General features: G+C 48.4%; 1 protein-coding gene across 2 annotated transcripts in view; it reads right to left on the bottom strand.

Annotated features, from left to right (window-relative positions):
- The window catches only part of LOC116843973, a 282,611-nt gene that overhangs the window by 23,379 nt on the left and 235,533 nt on the right, over positions 1 to 23,699 (bottom strand). Inside the window, exon 1 of one of the 2 annotated variants that reach the window (XR_004377959.1) lies at positions 422 to 1,001. The exons of the other annotated variant lie outside the window; for it this stretch is intronic. The gene's annotated coding sequence lies outside the window, so the exon portion shown is untranslated. Of the gene's footprint in view, positions 1 to 421; positions 1,002 to 23,699 lie in introns of those variants that run through there. 2 annotated transcript variants of the gene reach the window in all.

Below are 23,699 nucleotides of genomic sequence, written 5' to 3' on the forward strand. Positions count from 1 at the left end.
GCGTAGCACGTGGGATGGGAAGTATAAGATACGCTCAGGACCGACGTAGACACCCAGCTTAGCTTTCTCGAGTATTAGATCAATAATTCTAACCTCAAACTGGCTCGGACACGGACGTCGAACGCTTGGACGTAACTCGATATTCCTTCGTCCAAAATATTACTTTGTCTATCTTTCTGTTTCTCTTTTTCTCTCACTCACTCACTCTCTCTCTTTCTCTCTCTCTCTCTCTCTCTCTCTCCAGAGGCGATTTAATAATTCGCAGCAAAACCCACATACTCTCGTTCTTTAACCGCTACACGAACGCGAACGATATATCCCGATAAATTCCACATAGGTTCCAAGCAACGATGGAACGTATAAAATATAACAAAAATAGCACCCACGAATTCGTAAAAAAAGAGGAACGAAAATAACTCACCGTTTTTGGCAGAGTTGAACGATGAGAAAATCGAATGTTCCAACGATGAGGTTTTTGCGCCGACGTGCGTATTGTAGAGCGGCCGGACTTGGGAGTACTGTCAAATTATGAACGATGCTTTCTGATGTCGCTGGATACTCGGAAGCTGCATGATGAATTTGATGGGCCGTCTTGGCACGACGAGGAGGATCTCCGAACGTCAGAAGGATGTTTTACGATCCGCAGGGAGGCCGCGCGGTGATGTGAAGAGACGATCGTAAATTTTGAGAAGCCGCTCGCCGGAGGAAAAACTCTTTTACGAGCAGGAGGGATGCTGCGTGGACCGCAGCATCCCCGATACTGACCAACAGACCCAGATTTCCGTCTCTTGAAATACGCGGAACCAGCTCGCGGGTTACCGCACGGCAAACGCGTGCATTTGCGATGCAAAGTTTTCGTCTTTAGATTTCGGAAACCTGCCCTCCCTTTTTTCATGATCTCGTCTGCTCTCCATTGAGGGAGAGCAGGAGATTGGTCCAGGCTTAGCGTGAGAACGCGGAGTGGTCGGGCGGCGGGAGCCGCCGGAAAGATGCGGCGAAACAGGTTCCCGCCGCGTTTCGACGTCGCGAAAAGACACCGCGCTTAATTTATTCACCGGCGCGACACGGCTTGCTCCGCCGGAGAGCGGCGTGTGCGACCAAGTTTTTTATATTAACTTTTAGCCGCTCGCGCATACGCCGTATATCTAGCCTGATGTTGAAAATTATCCGCGCGGGGGTGTGGAGGAGCGTATACACCAGTATGATATAGGTATGCCTGTATCATCACGAGAAATACAGATTTATTTCTGTGGAAGGCAGACGCACAGAGGAATTTGCGCGATGATTAAAGCGAGAGAAATTTTTACAAAATTAGTTGCGCAAAATGTGCCCGTTTGGAATATTTTTTACCGCGCGTATAGACACTGTTGGACAACGTCCGTCAAGGGCGTCCCGGCCAGTTATATGGTGTCACGTGTCATATCTGATTTTGTTCGTTGCAATTTACATAATGTACGCTTCTTTCTCTCGCAAAGATACGCTTCCACCCGGTTTTCGCGGATTCTCGAATATGCGGCGAGACGAACATCGCCGCACAAGTCACGTATGCGCATTATCGTTGACCTGGTCCGACCAGTTTCATCCCCCTGGACCCAATCCGAGGGATACGTTCTTTCTCTGCGTGATCCTGTCGCATCTCGTGAGATGACCAGCGGTCATCGGTATCGTGAGAAAGCACCGCGGTCTTGAGAGCGGTTCTCAGCGCGGAACAGGTTTTGGAAAATTTGGTCCAGCGCTACGCTGCGCGCTTTCTTTGCGGGCCAATCGCGCCCTTCATTTTGCGTTCACATGTCTACGAGGCAGTTGCAGATATATATTGTATTGTTAGTTTTTGTATTTAATAGAGAGAGTAGGATTATAACACATATATACGCAAAGTAGAAATCACACTTTAGCTATAAAATTATTTTGAATACCCTTTCGCTGCTCCGCCTCTTATTGTCGCAGATATCTGCAATATTGCGACAATATTGAGACGTGCCTATGTTTTCCGCGATTATATGGGCGCCTAATTCCGTTCATTAAATTGCCAAAGCAACGAAGCGGCCGTTGATGAAGATCGAAGGGTCAGCCAGGTCCTGCCGAATTTTCACCCCGTTTCTTCTCACTTCCGCGCGTCGTGAATACCCCAGAGGATTAGACGGATCTATCGTTTGCGAAATCGCGTTACAGCACGTCGGTGTTTAAGCATCTGAGGGTTTAGACGCTGACGGTTTTAGGGGCGGCTGCGTGCCGTAATGTACGTATCATTAATCGAGCGTCAAATAACTTGGCGCGCGAAATGGAGCTCGCTCACCCTCTCGCTGGAATTTTCCCTAAGATGAAATCCCGTATCGCGCCTGGACGGAACTGTGACGGCTATTTCGCACGCGCGACTAAATCCTACCCCCCGTTTAGTTGCCATTGCGATGCAAATACGTACTTAGAGTCACGCGACGATCTGACGTTTTTGTCCATTCCGATTCGTAATAGCTCTTCGTCGTAATAACCCTCTCCCCTGGCTTTCCCTGAACAAGCTGGTCTTTTTCGTGCGAATGTCGCGTGGCAGCCTAGACGAATATTAATAATATATCGCGCGCACGCGTATCCTCGCTGTGACCGACGTGGAAACTTATTCCACGACTACGCGGCTCCGGTAACTTCAATTACGATCGGGTATGAATTCCATTTCTAGTCAATAGGTAGTCACGAGATTCCGGCCATATTTGTGTGGTTTGCGAGCGGCGATTACACAGAGACCGTTGATTTTCCGCGAATTTCGCGCCACGTCGAGGAAGTTGGAAGACATCCGACTGGAACTCGGCGCGTTGAAAGGTAGCGAGCGCGCGCGCGTGGCACTCGGATCAATTAATATCAATATGATTAATAACGTCGATCTTGAATACGGGAGTGGTATTCGTATATTCCGTCGAGAAATGTCCCGACTCGTTTCGCTACGCTGCGTTCGATATGCCGTGACGAATCGATACGCCGTGAGGATTCACGGGCGTGCGGCCGTGCTTCGCTGTCGAAAATTAGCCTAACGAATCGTTCGAATTCTTTCTCTACTGTCCCATCATATGTATCGAACGCGAATTCGAAACACGCTGCGCGATCTTTCTAACTAGCGCGGCGACCACGTGACTACATCCCGCAGAGTCAATCGCCTTGTTTCGCCCCCTCCCCCTGGCCTCTGCCGCATCGAGAGAGAACCGCGGGGTGGATAGCGACGATTGCAAGTCGGCAATTTAATACGAACGCGATAGTGTACGAAGGAGGACCGAATGAAACTCCGAAGCGGCGGGAGGGAGGGACCGGCCGGTGGGAACGACTGAGAGGGTGGACCGGGGGTGGACGGGGCTGGTTGCCGGTAGTGGAGGCCGTGGTGTTTGGAGGTTAGACCGCAGTTACAATATCGCTTGATTAGAAATGTACATAGCGTATATGCGCGCGGGCCGCATATCCAGATGGTGGGTGGTCGGGTTGGGTCGGGTCGATGCCTGGGCAACTCCATAGTTTAATGCACGGACCGTGGAACTTGCAATAAGGAAGGGTGAACGACGGGCGGGGGACGGCCGCGGGGCTCGCGGGACGGAACGGGGGGGTAGTTCGGCGAGGTGCGGCGGGCCAGGGGCGGCTGCGGGCTAAGGGAGGGTGTGGTGCGGAGTCTCCGTTTGCATACTCGCGCACACCTACGCAAACGATAGTTCCAGTCTGCGGCATAACGCGATCGCGCTACTTGCAGCTAGCCGTGGGGCCCTCCAGAGGCGAAATGCCCGCGTTGCTCTCTCGTATGCCTTCGTATTTGGACTTACTGCGACGAGTCGCCCCGGTCGAACTCGCAATCGACGACCGCCCATGTCGTCGATGTTCGACCACAGACGACCACGTCAAGGAACTTTCCGCGAGGTCCCTGGACGCGTCGTCACGAGAGATACGCTTCGTCGATCGTTTCGCTTTCACGACGGTCCTCTGTAGACAAGATTCGAGTACGAACGAATGTACAGTCTGTAGCTTTTTCGCAGGTGAATAGAAAATACTTCGAGCAGGATCGCCGAGAGAATCGCATTGGTCTTAAATTAAGATCTTATCGCCAATATCTTAGAGATGTATTCAAATTTTTTATTAAAAAGTTTATCAAGAAGGCTTAATGAAGAATTTTATCAAGAGGTTTATGACCGATTTATACGTCAATCTCTTTCTAATGAAAAAATCCGAAAATGCGATTAATTATTAAATGTCGCGCGCTAAGTAATGGACAAATCGCTGACGTCGATTAATAATTGTACGTCAGTTGATATCTCGAACATTCTCGTATATGGTATAAAACTATCGAGAAGTATTGTTTCATCTCTGCGCTTTTTCCGTCTCCTCTAATAAGGTCGCTGGAAAAGTCCAAGATACCTCTCTGTGTCTATTATCTCTGTATAAAGCAAGGAAGATAAGTTTTTACGAAGGTCATCTTTAAAAATCTCCACGAGATACGCGCAGCTCAAGCTATAGCAGCGTACTAATAACGAGGGTGATGATCCGTTCACTCACGGCACATTTAGCGTTAAAATGGCCGCATAATTTTTACCTCACATTGACATTGAACGTAGATACTAAATAAATAAAACTCATAATTAGACGCGGTCATATTTAGTTCTGAAAGACTATCTATAAATTCGCACGCGGCACACATCTCATTCTCGGCTGAATGAAAAGAGTAAAAGAATCTCGTTGTGTTCCAAAGAAGCGATTCGCGCTCTCTATTATCTCGCTAATGAACTTTTAAGATGTCGTCATGTTTCGCTACGAGTGATCGACGATCACTCGCAGACGCGCGATCGAGATAAATATGATTTCGCGAACTGCATAGCCTCGAAACGCGCGGCAAAGGCGCCTTGCATGCCCATCCGTGCGGTATCAAGATAGTTCTGTATTAAAGCTATACCTGGTTTCTGGTTTCTGGACCGGTTACGCCTAGACTCGGCTCCGTTGCTGCTACCGACGGAGCGCGCTCGTCCTCGAGGAATATTCAGCCATTCTCCCATTTCCAGCACCGCCTTTCTCGTTTCTCTGCGGCCGCGTCCCCCTTCCCACTTCCCTCCTCTTATCCTCCTTTGCCATCTCCTCGATTCGACCAAAGTTTAGAGAGCTCGCGCTTGAGAGGAACGCCGAACGTCACTGCAATATCGCGTAGTGTTCCCGAAGAAGATGGCGGTCGCAACGTTGAACATGATTGCTAAACTCAGAATAGCTCGCTCGTGCTGGCTTTGCTGCACTTGGAATCAATACGAAAGGCGGATGGCAGGTTGGTTATAGATATCTGTTCCCACCATTTTCTCATCCGTAAACTTCTTCGAGCTTCTCTCCGAGCGTTCTCCTCGTCCGCTTCCGCGAGGCCGCAGTGTCTCTCGAAATTTAATGAGCTCCTTAGTCTCAGCAATTACGAGAGATTTCGAGCAGGTAATAACGTCCATCGAGCTCATGGGATTTTCAATTTAATTAGCTGTCTTTTCGCTCGCTGCTAATTGCGTTAGCGAGAGGTTATTTCCCCAAGAGTGCACTTTACGATTACAGGATAAATTAGCGGCGATGTCACATTTCCGAAGACGCAATTCGGCAGACGCGGCGAGCAAGCTCGCAGGCTCGATAATGCAAAAAGCCTACACCTGCGACAACGCCGCGGAACGAGTATCTCGGAGAGAGCGGAGGCGCACAAGACAAACGATGTTGTTTCCATGGGGGATACCGAAAACAGCAGGCTGGGCTGGTTCCTAGCAGTTAATTAGCTGAATAATGCAGCGTTAATCTAGTCAAAATTGCATACATACAGACCACGCGTGTAGTTTCGTTCTGGTAAACTCACGAGTGTGGTTGTTTCTGCACGCGCTCGCCGCCCAACATATCCGCGAGCGTGTGTGTACGTAGGATTCACTTCGGCTGAACGCGAAGAGCGTCTTTCGGTCTTGCTTCATATTTCAGACGCACCGTTTGCGCGATAATTCTTCGCAGTCGCGTGCCAATCGGGGATATTAACGGCGCTTGGTCAGCCGAGGCCGCACGACCTGTCAATCGAGTCTGCGTCGCGCGCGGCTGCGCGAAAAGAGGATGTTGTTATAATTCGGCCGGTCGAGCAGCGTGCTCGGCGTATGATCCGCGTATGATCCGCGTAAGCAATTTTAATTTGCGCCTGTCTCGCGCTCAGTAAGTCTACGGCAAAAATAGCTGCGGCACAAAGGGCGAACCTTAAGGCCTGCCTTGAGTTATTCATATACGTAAAGAAATGACAAAGGTCAATAGTGTGAACATGTCGCGAATAAAGGTCAGTCAGTGGTTTACACCGCAGGAGCGATCTTAGACAGAAAATAGCGACGCGACGCGCATTACGCTAATACTGTCAAAGATTGCGGCCGAGCCCGGTGTTTATATCGGACGAAATAAAAATACGACGCGCCGTCGTGCGTACGGAATTTTATAATCGGTAGCCTTCCTCTTTCATCTTTTTTTTTCGGTTCACACCGAAGCGAAGTGAAAGAGAGAGAGAGAACCGAAAGATCTGGCCGACACACAAGCTGAGGATCTCTCTAGGGTGGAGCGTGTGAGTGCGTACGAAAGTGTGCGCACTCGCGCGTACTTCCGTGCACGAAGCGAAACTCCTGCGAGCAAACGCGGCAGCCTGGAAAACGAGGATAGAGGCTGCCTCTTTTCCTTCTTTTCTCACCCTGCTCCTCTTTCTTTCACTCTGTTGTCCTCCCATACACACATACACACACATATACACACAGCTTTCGTGTAATCGAAAGTAATTATATTAATTGCATTGCGCATCCCTGGGACGAGAGGTATTGGCTCGTCGCTTAATTCCGTGCAAGTACACGCAACGCGACGCCGTTCACGCAATCCCGCCGTCGTGTAAGTATCCGCTGTCGAGTCCAGCCGAGGTGACCCAAGTTGCGCAATTAAACGTTAACGAATTAACGTCTGCGAGGGAACGTCGACTCTACCGTGAGTGTCGACTTGTTAAATAAATGTCCGTGGTTTAGCCGGGTACAATTAGAAAGTGCGATCAGAGCGTGTGCGACGAGACCAAGACCCGCGCGCGCTGATCGCATCGATGAGTGTTCGAGTTCGGAGGAATTAATCGAGATGCGCGCCTCTCGTTCCACGTACGCGAATTACTTCTTTCTCTGGTTGCATCTTCCTGTACTCGTCCCTCTATGTGTTCGTTATACTGTCTTCCTCTTCTGTTTGTAAAATTTTTCGGTCAATCCGAGAACGTGGTTATCGCTATACAGACGAGGGTTAGTTCATCCAAAAAAATATAATCTCATCTTTAGCAGAATTTTCTTGTGTTATGGCCTCAAGAGATTTTTTTAAAACCAAAAGGAAAATATTTTAACACCAAAAAGGAATTTTAGTTGTAGATTTGCTATTTTCTGTAATCCTATATTTTAAACAAAAATTTTTATCTTTTTTTAAGAGCATTTTTCTTCCAATAAAGAAAAATAAAATTGCGCTTAAAATATTTTCCTTTTGGTTTCAGAGGAAAATCCTCTTGAGGTCATACACATGGAGGAAATATTGCAGTAAAAATTACAACAAAATTTTTTTGTAATCTCGAATCATAAAAAATTGCGAGCGAAATTATACATTTTCGATTAAAAATGTTAAGCACGTTTGACTTTTCACTACAAAATTATTGCAATTACTTGAATATTATTATACTATACAGCAGGTAGGTCGTCAAATTTAGTATTTCTATAATAATTTATATTAGAATTTCAGGCCGGCTTTACCGAAAAACATCGTAAAGAGAAATAATTTTAACGTAATTTTCACTGCGTAATACTTCTTCCGTGTATAAGAGGATTCCGCTACGGTTGAGATTATATCTTTTTGGGTGTTCTCGCGACTCACGCGTGGCACGCGCATAAAATTTATATTTGCAACGGTAGTCGGATCGAGCCCGCGGCACGGTAGGTATGCGTCGTAGGGTTAATAAATAATGATATGTTACGGTATGTCGATAACCCTGGATGGGATTACACTCGCGCGGTATCCTCACGTTTGTGAGTCGCGGTTTATCGAGGGAAGCAAAATTCTGCCGAGGATCTCAATGCTACCCACCGCACAGACAACGCCCGTTATTTCCTTATAATTACTCCATTTCCGTCCGCGCGCGTACAGCTATGCCGGGACCAGTACTAGGGCTAAATCAACGAGAGAAAACGCAGATATTGGAACGCGACGCACACACAATCGGGACCGAACGATGGAGGGACAGCGAAACGGCGACGGCGGAGGCGGCGGTTCATCCGAAGATATCGAGGAAATGAATGGGAATGGCTGTCGGGCGAAATCGCGCCGCGATAATTACCTATTAACTGCACTGTACCTGGCATCGTCGCCGCCGTAAAGAATCGTTTCCGTCTTCCCGTTCACGTGGACAAATGCCAAAGTGTTTTCTTCGTGTTTCAGGCAAAGTCCGAAAGGAGAGGGAAAGAGAGAAAGAAAAAGGGAAAACTCACGACAGGAGTAACATTATTCACAGTTGAAAGTACGAAATATCACGGGCGATGCAGAATTCGATTATATCTTCTTTGCGATTTTTAATATACTAATTGGAATTTAATATACTAATTGGATGTTTATAAAAATGCGGGAGTCTCACGTGCACACGGTGCCGATGCGAGAGCAGCTACTTAGCGGTCGGACTGACCAGTTTGGCCGTTCAAGTGTAAATAATTTATATCTAACTAGACACGGATTAAACATAGAAGCCTTTGAGAGAACGTCGTGTAGCGGACTCGCATTAATCAACGAACATTAATCAATAGACAAGACGCTAATCAGGAACGTCCAGCAAGTAGGTCGATCGGAGGTTCGCCCGAAACCTTTCGATCTTGCTCGCCGCAGATGGAGATTCCTCGTCGCGCGATGAATGCATGCCTACATGTGTGAGGATATCTAGGTGTATCAGTGTATGTATGTGTGTATATGCACGTGTGCATATACACGCGCGTACGACTGGCTGCAACGGACTGTGCAGCAACAGGGTTACCCACGGCTCTGGCCTACGCTTTCGTCTTTCGAGATAGAGAGACGTTCCTGTGAAGACTGGAAAGCCGCGATCCCCGGTGCAGACCAGCCGAGATGCCTGGGGGTTGATTGATTAGAGGGTACGGCGTAGGAGAGTAACCGGGAGAGTTCCGGGGTGCGGGTTAGTTCGGCAGGGGGTTCCTGGGTTATTTGGGGTCGGGGTAGACGGGGGGTGGTTGGCGCAGAGCGGCGGCGGCGGCGGCGAAGGCGGCGGTGGGTGTGGGGAACGGTGTTGGATTCGAGGTGGAAGCAAGGTAAAGGGTGGTGGTGAGGGACGGCCGGGCGAAGAAGGGTGGCGGCCCGTCCGGTGTTAGAGAAGGAAGGCTGGAGGCGGTAGTTCGAGGTGCTACAGTTTATAATAGTTGCCGCCGCCCTCGGGCCAACCGACCCTGCCCGCAACTTCCACAGAGTTGCTTAAACCTAACCTGCTCTCACCGGCTCTCGGGACGATCAAGTGTGGTCCGCGGCTCAGCGGAAAGAATGTGGGTTACTCGGCCCGCCGCCACCCTCCGACGCCGTTCCATTTTTGCGTCGTTGTGACTTTCACCCGCTCCGCTCGTGGTCGCGAGACAGACACCGCGGAAGGCGCGGTGACGGGAGAAAGAGCGCGAACGGCGGTTTCGGGTCGCCAATAGTATATCCGCCGAGCAGCATCGCGCGTGTGCTGTAGATTAGTTTGTAGTTCGTCGTCAAAGAAAAAGCCGAGTTATTAGTTGCGGCTGAGGAGGGTCAGGGAGCTGGCGGGAAGATGAGGAGGTCAGGCGGCCCGTGCTCGCGCGCGCAATTTAGCGTCAGCTTATCAGACGCGCTGTACTCCCGTCGCGATTTATACCACTTACTTGGTCCCGCTGCATATGATCTTTCGTTACTTATGAGAACGGCAGATAAATAACTGGCGGTGACGTTTGTTGCTTCTATACGAGAAATATGCCAACGACGTCTACGTTTCATTCAGACCACACTTGTCATTTTTATATTTCTTCCAGCGTGCTTAAATTATTTTCATGGTATTCCTGCCGGCTTGATTTCTTCCTGACCGAAGCACGTAATGAGATGTTCCATGTTCTTCCAGGTATCAAATATCGACTTTCTTTGCCGAGTCGCGAATTAAACCGGAAGAAAAAAGTAATTTCAGTACGCGTGTCCATGTACGCGTACCTATACGGAGCACGATTTCTCGGTCCCGTGACAGCGGCCTCCGTTATAATTCTCCGTTATCTATGGAAATTCTAAACCATACTAAACAACAATATATATCCCAAAACTATGTAATTCCTCGTGCTTGCGCGTACACGGTATGCAATATGCTGTAGCGAGGGCTGCAAACTGGTCCTGGCACTAATTTGTTTTGCGCTGCCTTTTTGATAATTTATGAACCTTCGAATAGTACGCATTGCGAATTAATCGGCTCAATCGAGTCAGTTGGTGTTATTAATAGATATAGAGATATATAATTTAGAGATAGAAAGTGTAAAAATATCGAGAAAAATTGTCAAATAAATATTGAACGAGAGTAAAGTGTGCAAAGTTTATCGCGACTATCGACAAAAGAATGCTGCAAAAGAATCTATTGGCTTTTTAGACAAGAGTCATCCTCTGCGGAATTTCAGCAATATAGTAGATGCATGGACTTTGTCGTGACATAAAATTCTTTAGATTTGAGGATATATGTGCTCCACCCGGTTTTAACATGTACCACCGTCCGAGTATATGTTATAAATCTTTCTTCGCGCCTTGTGAGATTAACTAAAATCTTAGCGACGTTTTCAGCGTGAGGACACCTCTCCTTGGCAGCGCACGGCGACTAAGGAAGGATACGCAACGCAGGAACGCCGCGACTCTCGACTAAGGTCCACGAGCACTCATCCTTCGGAGCCGTCCATGCCTTAGGACAGCACGTAATCATGCCAGTCCGCTATTACTTCCTATAACGCTATCTACGCCAGGAAACGCCATTGCTCGCTCGTTCCTACGTAGGTACGTGGTCCAGGGACGCGGAGGATGATGAGATCTGCAGGCTTGCATCCTGATGAGACTATTAGGATGGCTTGATAAGTCCATAATATTCTGGTCGATGCTGGGCAACGCCGTCGACTCCACCCGGTGTCCTCGCCAAACCGCTACCTCCTCCTCCTCCTCCTCTTCCTCCTCCTCTACCTCCACCACCTCCTTCGCCATCCTCCCCCTCCCCCTTCCTCAGCTTGCTCTTCCGACCACCTCTCACTCGGCACCTAACTCCGTTCCCTTCCATCGTCGCCACCCCTTTTACGTGCACATACACTCGTAGGACGCTCGGCTTCGGTCAGAGTGACGACAAGATAGGTGACGCTTCCAATTTCCATCGACTTTGTTAACCTCGTACTCTGATCATTTCTCAGCTCGCGGGCGGTTGCCACGACCAAAACGGAGGATTTCCCGGAAAATCCGACGTTTGTCGATACGCTGTGAGTTATATATACACACATATGCGAGCGCCTCGATATATTCTTATATATTTCTCGTCTAATGTCCAGTGACCATCTCTCTGTAACATCGTTGACTTCTGCAACGATATATTTGCAAAAATTTGCCTATTATTTTGATATCTCGCGACGATATATATTTTTTCTTTACTTTTGTTTCAATTAGGTATTACTTCTGAGCTGACTCTCAAACTTGGTCACCTCGATCTATATCAGTCTTAACTTTTGTGCACGCGGAATGTTAATTCGAACGGCTGTCGCCGCGATTTATAGTGTTTCAAGAAGGTTCTTCAAAAAGCCTGCCTCAGACGGGCAACCTCGTCCAGTAGCTTCGCCTCTTGCGGGCGAACGGTCGATGTTGCGCCCTCGAAGCGGCTGAAATTAACTTTGAGCATTACAGATGTCGAGGCGCGCCGCGGCGAGAAGCTAACACCTTGTTAGCCTGACAAATTCGGTCCATCTCTCCTTCCTATCGTCCCTCACGACACTCACCGACCACCGGGGCTTTCTATCTCCGCGACAATATCCTAGCGTGCCTTCGCCAGAAATTGAGGAAACTCAGCTCTTAACCCTTTAAATGGATGCACGAATTTGCGCCGCATTACAAAGAAGCACCATATTTCGTGTCTACAAAGCACGAGGAAGAACGCGTTTTTACTTCTCAAAATGTTCATGCAAAAGCTTGCACACGCTTACTCCTCGCGAATACATTTCAATTTGTAAAAAAGAAATGCAATCGTTCGCTCCCCTTCACGTGGAAAAGCGCGATACTCTTATCATATCCCAAAACTACGTCGCCAGATATATATAGCTCCGACAAAGCCTGACACCGTCTGTTTTGCGCTTGGACTCGTAATAGCGCCGCTTCTCACACGTATTTTGCGGGCCGGATGATAATCGACTTCTTACGCCAAATGCCAGAGCTACCCTTCGTCTTCATCGGTCGCGCGAAATTGGCGCGAATGGAATCTCGAGCAGCTGCGGGAGTCCTCGTCGTACGTGCGGAGAGTGTCGAGCGTCGTAGGAGGTCGTCGCTTAATCGGGTCGTACCCTCCGTATGCGATTCCCGGACTCTCCTACTCCCTAGTCCCCGATCCTACATCCCATCATCAGCCCTTCGTGTCGTCGCGCAATCCACAATGATTGGAAAGTGATATCGAGAATTTCGACAACTACAGCCGATATTGGACGATTTCGAGGCACTTCCTTTGTGTCGCGTTACGCGAGGTGGAACGGGCAAAACCGGAGGGTGGTGTGGAAGAGGCAGGTGCGACAATCGCGATGGCGACTACGTCGGCAATAGTAGTCAACCGCCGGGACGGGGGTGGTACTGATGTGAGACGTACCGATGTGTCCAGGCGGAAGGGTAATAGCGATGTACGGCCGAAAAGTGCCAATATCCGGCGTGGGCTCGTCGGTGGCGTTTAATCGCGTTAGTATTTCATCGCGGGAGTCGGCGCCGAGGAAACTTTTCATTTGGGGCCGCAGTTGCTAGAGCAGCTGGTCAAAGCCTTTGACGGAGAGTCAGATATACGCGGAACGATAGGAGTAAAGACGAAGATGGAAAGAATGTGCCCTTATCGATACTCGTTACGAAAATGAAGGAAGAGTTCATATTAATGAGTCCAAATATTCTTTAGATTTCTAATAATATAAGGAAAATTTACATCATTTTTTTCCCAATTTCAGACGAATCGTCGTAAAAAATGAAAATTTATAAAAACATGAGACAAGATAATCGACAAATGACATAAAACGCAATTGTTTAAGCCGCCATTTATTTATTGATCCTTTTACAAGTATTAGTGATAAAGTAAGAATTTTTAGCTATTCTTATTTAAATAAGACGACTTAAAAAGAGTATAAGCAATAATTTTTAAGATGGGAAGTCAATTATACTAAATTTCTCATTTAACTCATCGTTAATTCGTTGTTTCATGGAGTGAAACAGTCGATATATTTATATCTTTGTCCAAAAATAATAGTAATTTTCGTGATTAACATTAAAAAAAGAACTTATTTATATCGGTTCGATTAATAATGAGATAACGTAATTAACATCAATTCACTACAGTTACACAGTCCGTGCCACTTTGCATATTATTTAGAAATGTAAGAACATTTAAGGCGGCACCTGCGTAATTATGGTATTTGTCTAGAAGCTGAAATGTTATGTATAGATAATTAAGATTAAGATTTAAGACATTTTGTATATACACGTATATAATTGTGTACAAAGTCTTTATTATCTATCTGTAATCACGATTGCATATTAAAAACGATCGAGTTGTCCCTTCAACACACAGTCCTAAACTGAAAATGACAAATAAAGGAAACCTTCTTCTAATCGATTTCTGTACACGTTCCGTCTGCATTTATCCCATCCTTTCTGAGACTGACTCGGCACTTTGCAGCGCATCGGAAGAGATTCAAGGGTGAGTACGAAACATCAGCCGACGGGGTTAGTATCCGGGTAAAATGATGTGAAAGCTTATGAAATGGCGGTCTAGTCCGGTGAGATACCGGAGTATAGTGTGTTTCTACCTCGCACCCAGAGATAATACGGCGGGGTAGTAACAGCCAGAGGTTTATCTTTGTAGGACCATAAAACTAACCCGTTCTACGCTTGATGATGAGCGCTCCTCGGATATTCAGTCTACAGCTCGTTCCAAAACTCGTTTAGAATTTTAGCTTAATTCGCGATCATTCTGAAATCTAACGGGTTGCTTTGATTTTCGTTGGTTTGTTTTCAAAGACATTACACCAAATCAAGAGACGGAGACGTGGATGGTCGTGGGAACACGAGAAATCGCGGATGTTTAATAACCTGACTAACAAGTGGAAAAAGTAAAGTGATCAATTTTTTTTTGTAATAGACTGTCGTTTTAGCGTATTTTATAATGATACACCGTTATCGGAAACTCGAGTCCAGAACGTCGTGAGAGAACTGATACATCGAGGAAGCTCGGTGACCGCGGTAAAATTGATAGATATTCTCGGGCGGTTCGACGATGTCAACAGACAAAAGCATCGTGCAACTTGCCCGGACGATGAAAGGCGCAACTATCGAAAACGACGAAGTCACCGGAGAACTTCACGACAGGTTGATATTTTGGCGACGCGTGTACGCTGCGATCGTAAATTGTAAAATCTATCAAGACCAACGCGGCCGACATAACTCAGGGGGGTTGCTATCCCGGTGGTATGAAGCATGGCGGCCAGACTCGGCATAAATACCCGGTTGCAGAACACTGCAGGAGCAGAGAGCAAGCCCAGACCCGTTGTGGCGTGGCAACATCATCTATCTCGAATAATTTATTATCGCGCGACTACCGCGTCCTCTCGAAACCTGGACAAGAACGCAACTATAGGAACTACGAACGGGAAACGAGTGTCGTGCATATGCGTCGACCCACGATCTTCCACCAGCTGAGCTACGAGTTTGGGAAACTCGTCATAGCATCACAAAAGATGCTTGTTCGTTCTTCATCGTTCGTGGTTCACTATTTTTCAGATAGATATTTTTCTTCAGCGAGATAGATAAAACAATAATTTGCATACGAAAAGATTCAATTACGGAAAATGCAGTTAGATTAGTATTGTTTGCATATCAGGACGAACAAGCAGACAGCATGCACACGCACTAAATGCAACAAGTTCCTAATTTGGTATTGCCAACACTCAAGATTACAATTGTAAAAAAGTTAATAGAAATTGAAATCAATTGTTTCTGTAAGAAAGTTCGTGTAAACAATATAGCAATATACTAGCACATTTTGGATAAGATTAAAAAAAATAATATTTATTTTTTGGAAAAAAATGCAATTGTTTATATTAACAAACAATTCAGTATTATGTATATATATTTCAGACAAAACAAACGTAAAATGTATATCAAGTGAAAATTGATGATAAAGGTAAACACGAGTGATGTGCAAACCAGGAGATCGATAATATTATCCTGAGGTGTCACATGTCAAACTTCATGAAGGATTCTTAAATAAAGGAAGTAGAAGAAGTTCCTACAAATTTCGTCGATGGTAAATAACGAAATGAGTGAAAATTTGAAAATATTATGACTTAATATTTCACATATAACCTAAGAGTTATGTCAATTCGCGTCACATATTACTTTTGAGAAGACAATTCAACAATTTAAACAGCAAAGAGGGTGAAAATGTTGCTAACATTTTTTAAAGTAGAATTTAGCTAGTGGCGCCATCTTGCAGATGACCCGGGAACCCCTTGTTCGACGAATGCACGCGATGGTTGGGGCGAAGAATACTTTGCGCGAAAAAATGCCGACAGGTGGCGCCAGGTTCCTTCCTACAGCGAAGAAAGATGCTTTTTTCCGTTTTTTGTACCCTTCGCGCGCAGATCGCGCCTGCAAAAAACGAGAGGGCATCACTGTGCAATTCTTTTCGCGCGCGAATGCCCGCAATTGGATTCTTTTTAAAAGAAGCGGCATTCTTTCTGTCGTCTCTATGAACGTGGAACGCTCACGTGAAAGAAGTAGATCAATCATGCCATTTTTAACATTGCGTCCCGTTACTGCCGGGACGATTTTTGCCACGGAAACGTATTCTTCGTCCAAAATGGCGATGCTAAGTTAGATCGAACAAGTCAACAGCAAAATGGTGTATTCACGGCATCGCAACGTTTCCCCATCTTGGTATGCGGTTCAGATGTAGACACTGCGGAGGGGATAAACAAGGGGCAGTACCAGGTTGGCGGGCAGATTTTCAAAAAACCGGAGGGGCTGCGCGCGCTTCGCCTTCATTGATCGGGGGGCTGTGTCCGGCTGCCACCCTCTCCGCTGCACCACGTATGCAAACTACCCTCTTCGTTGGCCGGGCAGCCGAAGAGGGACTCGTTCGCTCTCGACTTTCAGGGCGGAGCCCAGGAATCTCTGAGGGTTCCCGAAGCAACAAAAAAATTTCGAAAAAATTTTTTAAAATAGAAAAAATATAGAAAATTGCAAAAAATCATGCTTGTAGAGTTCTTTGCATTTTTGGCGTGAAAAAAAAGAGAGACGTCGTGAGAGAAGGAGAGGCATGTGAGAGAAACATTTGAATTTATTCTCTATTCTTCTGGTTACATAGTTATATAATTTAATTATTCTTGTAATCATTTGAGTGCGTACAACGTTGGAATTGTGTCTTCGGATTATTCGAAATATTTACAAGCGATGTAATATTCGAGTTTTGTTTGTCTAAAGTTTCGAAAGTACGGATGACGCCGTGAAGTTCGCTCTGTTTCACGTTGAGCGCTTCACACTGTTGCCCGTGGAAGAGAACGATTTGGGTGTCGCAACCACCTAAATATCCGCCGGCCCTATCTAAGTTATGGGAAAAAAGCGGAGAGCTTCCGAGTTAAGTACGGTACGTGGTAAATGGAATTACGAGCGGACCACCGTGGTCGTTTCGACGATTCTCCGTGGGCCGAGAGCTCGGTTGGCTGAAAATCGGCGAGCGAGTTTCTCATTACAGTTTCGGGAGGATTTCGAAAAGGACCCCCATGCCCGGCCGGTATACCGCAGCATTTTTCAGTCTAGGGGACCAACCCCTACTAGCTTCTTTGGATTCACTCGAGGGAGAGCGACCGGCGAGAGATAGGTGTGCGCGTAGGTAGGGAAGAAGAGAAGAGAGAGGAGAGGAGAACGAGTGAACGATGAAGAGTGAGTGGACGAGGAGAGGAGAAAGGACGAGAGAGAGAAAGAGGAGGAGGAGGAGGAGGGAAGCAAGAGGGAAAGAGGAAAGGAACGAGAGGGAGCGAGAGCGAGTTAACCTAACCTCAAAATTCCAGCATCAATTCTGGAGCCCCTCTAGTGTCTCACCCACCCGGTGCAATTAGGAACTACCCCTTCTATCCTATTCTGGCTCTATCCTCACTTCCCTTCGACCTCCCACCCCTTGAGAGTGGCGGAACCACGTGATCCGGCAACTACACTCTTGTTTTTAGGGTGGAGGCTCGGGTGTCGGTGGTGGAGGGCGAGGGGCACGGGGGCCGGAGTAGGGGGTGGAGGGTAGAAGGACGTAGGAAGAGGAGGTAGGACGGGGTGAGTTGCCGGGTAGGAATACCACGTCCGTGTTGCCATGGCTACCGTAGGGGGTGGTTTATACTTGAAGGGTTACCCCCGCGGTACAGTCCTCGCAAAATTGTGAAAACTGCCGGCGAACTGTGGCGGCGTGACGCGGAAAAACTTCCGTTAACGGCGCCCGTACTTTTGCCCGCGCTTTTACCCACGGGCTTTCCCTTTCGCGACCTCTGGTGTTTACACCGCTTAAACGTCTAAGACAATTAATGACCGGGTTTTCAGGGATTTCCGTCGCGAGACTTAGGCGAGGCACGCCCGACCATGTCGCAAGCATAATCATTTCGATTTTCTGTGTTATTCGAATATGCTGAAATAGATGAAACTTTACTAAAGGGTTCACGATTGATCCTGTTGCTTGCTTTGAAGAGATGAGTCGATGTCATTGTCGAACATGATATGCACCATACATATTTTAAGATTCAATCCTATTCATATTAACACGTCGTTCAAATTAATCTTATCAGCAACGTTTTTTATATAAGATGGCGCGTTTTTATATTTTCCTCCACTTAAAATTTCCACGACTAGCTGAGCTTCTTCGAGCGTACTCACGGCAGCTGTCGGATGTAGCTTCCGATTTGTTCTCGCGGAGACGACTATTTCGGGTTGGCAGTTATGAAAACGGTTATGTTTATTGGCGACGAAAGCTCTAAAAAGTAACGACAGTACGGCGGACCGGTGTTCCGAGACTATGGGAGGAGTCCAGTTTGTATAATTTCACCACTGTCGGCACAAGTATTCATTCGTAGATAAAAAGGAGAGAAAACGCGTAGATAGAGGAAAATACTATTAGACACTACGCCCGCAAAGGAAACGACGGCGTGCAGATACGAGCGAAATAGATAAGACCCAGACGTGGTCAGATAATACGGACGAATGAATCTTTGTAAAAATACAGTAGCTATAAGTTGCCACTTTCCAGACAACTCTTCGTAATTATTTTTGTTATATTTTTGTATAACTATTTTAAGTATAATGTAACTTATGATTGCATACAATATACATTTTATGTTTACATATACGTTTTATATATCATAGATGGAAGATCTTATACACGACCGTGCCTTAGATAAGGCGAATTACACAAGAAACGCGAGCGCGCGCATGAAATTACAGAGTTTCTTCACAGAGTTAATGAAATTCGCGGTAAACGGCTTCGTGAAATGCATTCGTAAGATGCATAGCTCGGAAGACAAACGCGCTCCCGACGTAAGAAACAAGAGGAAACGAGAGCTGGCATAATTTCTCCTTGGAGGAAATAATCTTCGCGGACGGCGCTTTATCTTCGGCGGATCGATCCGTTGTCGGCGATGATACCTGACCGTTGACAACATAACGGGTTCACCATTCGCTCACATCGTTGCGCCAGAAACGCATGCACTCTGGCCAAGAACACCTCGCGGTTTCAGATAATGCACTCGAGCAGAGAGCCAGCGTGCCCTAAGCTCGTTAGAGTTACACGGCCGGCGCTAAAGGCACCGGGAGAGGAGGATGCGGACTTGTCAACACTCAACGGACCGAATTCGCTAACGTGCTGAACCTAGTCGGACGCCTGGAGCACAAGCCACAATCTAATCATGGCTGGCCGCATTCGCAAGCCTCTATTTTACAGGAACTCGCGGAATATCGCGGCACCTGCGTCTACCCTGCCCGCCTGTTTTATTTCCGCTTCTTCGGTGCCGCGATGTTCGTTTAACCGCCCGCTCGATAATCGTCTCGCAGCTTGAATTTTAGCCGGCATCTCTCTCGCTCGTCCGCTCATAGTCGGGGAGGTCTGCGATACCAGTGTCCTCCCTTCTCTCTCTTCATCTTAAGATCTGACTGGCTTTTATCATTTGTTTTGCGGGCATTGCCTGTTATTATATTATTAAGTGATGTTCAATCAATATGAAGTTGTGTGATATGAAATGTTCCAAGTTGTATTGCTTCATTGCCAATTCGGATTTTGGTCTGCGGGCAAGTGTAAGAATCGAGAGATGTCAACCTCTTCGAGTATCGCGAAGGGGTTGTCGCTTAAATTGACTATTTGCACCTTGAGGCTAGTCAGCTGGGATATCTATTATCTCATGGGATTCATACACCTTTTGCACGAGCTGCAGTGTGCACGAAATACCTCATTAATGTGCACATATGAGATTCCTATGCCTTAAGGGAATTATGACGATAGCAGGATATATCATTTAATATCGGCGAATGTTAACCTCATCGCATGAACCATTAATCGCTGGGGCCTTGGATGATTCATGCAGCATGACTTGTATCATTAAAATATGGGACGCAGCGTCCGAGAGGCTGCACCGAAATTGTGCAAAATAACGTGTCTGGTCTTGAAAACGCGTCCAAGGAGGGCCCTTCCTCTTTATCGATTGCTACAAGTAAATTTGGACACCGTGAGACTGTTCAATATGCGACCTATCTTGAAAAAATCACTCGGCGAATCAATATAATACAAAAATTTGCGGGAGAACGCATTAATTACGAGGTATATCGGGTGATACACCTTTCGCCGAGATAATCAGATAATTACTTCGCATGTATCAGCTGTGTGCGGACGATCGCACGTGCACGAAAAATTCCCGCGTAACGTGCGGTTTACGCGCGCGCGGGGAGAACGGGGGTGACATTTTTTTTTTCGATCGACGCGAAATGAACTTTGTCGCACTTGTACCAGTTAAGCATGGAAATGATGCACCCTGGGCGCGCTCACGCACGTCGCTGCCGCGTTCATCTACAGATGGTCATCTGGTCGGGTCGCGGCTAGTATCTAGGCGGACGATCGGGTATCTATAGTTAGTAGATGAAGGCGGAGTCTACCCCGCCGTAGTAACATAGCATTAGGTAAGCTTTTCGTTTTATTGATTTTTCGAAAAAGCGCGTGCGCGCCCGGAGCTGCCCTCCGCACTATCGCCTACGAGCTGTACCGACGTCGTGAAAAGCACTCATCCCCACCATCCGTCGCGTCCTCTCGCACTCACCCCTTTCTCTCTTTCTCTTTCTCGCTCTCATTTCGTCTCCCCCTTCCCTACCCTTTTCCGACCACCCCGCGTCCTCGTCTCTCCTTCGTTACTCTTGTTCGCTCTCGCGCCACGAACCATCTCTCTCGCGCTCTCGCGCCCTTAGAGTGCTATCAGGTTGCGCAATGTTTAACTTGCACCCCGCTGCACCGTCCTCCCTTCCTCCCTCATCTCCTCCCTTCCCCGATTTTCCGTTGTGTTTTGAAAATCGCCAGAAAGAAGCGGAGAAAGTCTCGCTAATCCCGCGCGCCTTTTTTCGCGCCCTCGAGAAAGTTGGACATTCTCCTTACGCGCTTGCGTCATTCTACGTCGGAGCAGACTTTTCCGCGAGTCCTTACGGTTATCTTCAGTTCTTCTCGTTCGGTGACGAACGAGGAAGAGATATTTAGTACCGAGGCGTAAACTCTATACTTCATCACACGACGATAAAGTTCCAATGTGGTAAGATATTCGGGTATCTTCGCTTTAAGTATCATAGATCTCTTATTTTCTGAGACTTTCGCGTAGTCAGCCGGAAAATCACTCGATTAGTTTCTTTCTTTCTCGAGGCATGCGAGTCATGCACCCCGCTGGTTTTGCCAATCGAGTATTCACGAATGTCGACCACGCCGTTCTCGCGCGCCTTTAACGACAGGCTCCGTAAGAGTTTCGAGGCGGAGGGTGAACGCGGGTAATCTCGGCAAATTATTCGATGCTCGGAACCGAATAGGCAGGCGAGCGGGAAAATAATATACCTTACGCTACGTGTCGCCCCTTGCAATGCGACGAAAAAAAAATCATAGAATAGGATGAATTTCCGCACATATCTACAGCAACTAAGTTGCTGCCTTATTTCTTGTCGTGCTTTCTCGCGCTTTACGCGCGGACGTCGGGTGAGCCAGCATGCAATAGGAAACGCAGGAAGGCGACGCGCGCGAGAAGCCATCCGCGGGTTGAAGCAGCGAAAATGAAGGCTTAGCCGGCGGCAACAAACATTCATTATTACTCGTCGCGAGCCCCGTCCGTTCTCCTCCACTTCCGTCATCCCTCCCGGTCATTCTCTCCCTTCTTCCCGTCTTCGCTCCCTCTCTCTCTCTCTCTTCGTCATCGCGTATCGTCGTCGCCCGGCCGGCTTGTAGGTGCGCTGCCATTGGTCGATGCGGGGCCGCCGTGTTTTCCGAAATCATCGTGCCCTCTCGCGCGCTTACTCACACATCGTAGCAAGCGCACGAGAGCGCCCGTGTATGTGCAAGGATTACACGCGCACGCACACGCAGGAGTACGCGCGCGCGGCGAGCGCCCGATGAGAAGTATGCACACTCGTTTGCGCACACGCACACACCCTCATCCGCCGTAGTCCGCCGCCGCCGCCGCTGCCTCCGCCGCTGCCGTCGTCATCAATCATCGAATGCCACCGCCAGCGCCGACATTTTCCGCAGAAAGCGCACGGACTCACGCACGCACGCACGCACGCACGCATGTATGTATGCCAACACGCACGCACATCGCTCATTTCGTTCCGATACCGCGAACTACGGCCGAAAAGACCTTCCTCCACTTCGTCCCCCCCGCACCCTCCCCCGACCTTGCCGCCGGCAAGGTTGACTCCGAGCAAGGGCTAAGTTCGAGACGCGCACTCGGTGGACGACCACGATTCGCGACACATTTAGTCGCGCGGTTTCCGCGGGTAGCCGCGCCGCGCGGACGGGCCCTGGTTGCCGCGCCGCGTAAAAACGCGGAACTGAATCCGCGGACCAGCCACGGGCACAGAGGGGTACGCCGCGGCAACGTATGATTGGCAACAATCGGCACTCTGATCGAACGTTTGTTTCAGAACACATATGCGGCCGTCTCGCTCCCTCCGCCGAGTCGGCCGATGCGCGCTTTCTCTCTCGCGTCCTCCCGCGCTCACCCCCGCGCGCTCTCCGTCTCGCTCGCTCTCTCCCGTTCCCTCTCGATATCTGGTTCCGCCTCTCTTTCCCGCGCGCCTTCCTCTCTTTTTCACCCTCGTCCTGCTCGCTCCCTCGCGCGCGACCGCCCTGCATCGCGCTCTCTCGTGCTCTCACTCTATCCCCCTCTCACTCTTTCTTTCTCTCTCTCTTTCCGCCTCTCTTTCCCTCCCTCGGCGTTCCTCCCGCACTCATCGCCCGACCCTCCTCGCGTCTCTCCTCTCTCGTCCGTGTCGTCCGCCGCGTTCTCCGCTCGTCTCGTCCCGCCTCGCCTCGCGTCGTCGTTTCTCTTTCGGAACCTCTCTTTCCAGCGCGATACGTAACCACCCTCTCGCGACTAGCTCGGTCCTCGTCGAATCACCTCCCCCGTCAACCCTCGCGCGCTGCATGCATCTTCGCATTCTTCTCGCTCGCTCGCGCTCTCCACCCCCTTCTCGATGCTCCGTCGTCGTCTCTGTCTATCTCGTGGCTATCCTCTATTTTTCTCTCCCTTTCGCGTCCTCCCTCTCGTTCCCTCTCACCTTTTTCGCTCGCGGGCGTTTTCTTTCTCCGACCAACAGGCTCTCTCGCCCGTAGCTTATACATCGCTCTGTGTCTGGTATGCGGGACGTACATCATGCAAGGGTGCGTTTGTGTGTGCGAGCGCGCACCCCGGCCGTCCTTCTCGCGCCCATTCTGCGTGGGAGGACGCGTGTGTGCGGATCACTTCGATACGCGTAGCTGGAAAAAAAAAATGGGCGGATGTATCGTCGGCGCTTGTCACCGCTGCGTGTAAATACGCCGCGGCGGAGGGCGCGCGCACGCGCCACGCGTGCACTGGGTCAGTGGAGGAACTTCTCCCGCTTCTTTCTACTTTCTTTTTTGTATCGACTGGGCTTTTCGAATATATTCGCGCGTTATCCGTTTCGCCGCGGGATATAATGCGCGTCGGGCGTCGGATGGATGCGGTTCGTAAGCGGTGGCGGCATCGCGACACCCTGCCGCCATAAAGTTGCATTAGCGCGCTTTTGAGACCAACCTCGCACGCGAATCTAATCGACAAATAAAAAATTATGCAAAATATTTCCAATCTGTTGCGCCGCATCTCTACATCCCCTAACCACCTTCTCTCTCTCTCTCTCTCTCTCTCTCT

This window comes from Odontomachus brunneus, unplaced genomic scaffold (assembly GCF_010583005.1).
Source record: "Odontomachus brunneus isolate Ranch 3 - 2012 unplaced genomic scaffold, Obru_v1 Obru_scaffold_037, whole genome shotgun sequence".
In the NCBI taxonomy this organism is placed as follows: domain Eukaryota; kingdom Metazoa; phylum Arthropoda; class Insecta; order Hymenoptera; family Formicidae; genus Odontomachus; species Odontomachus brunneus.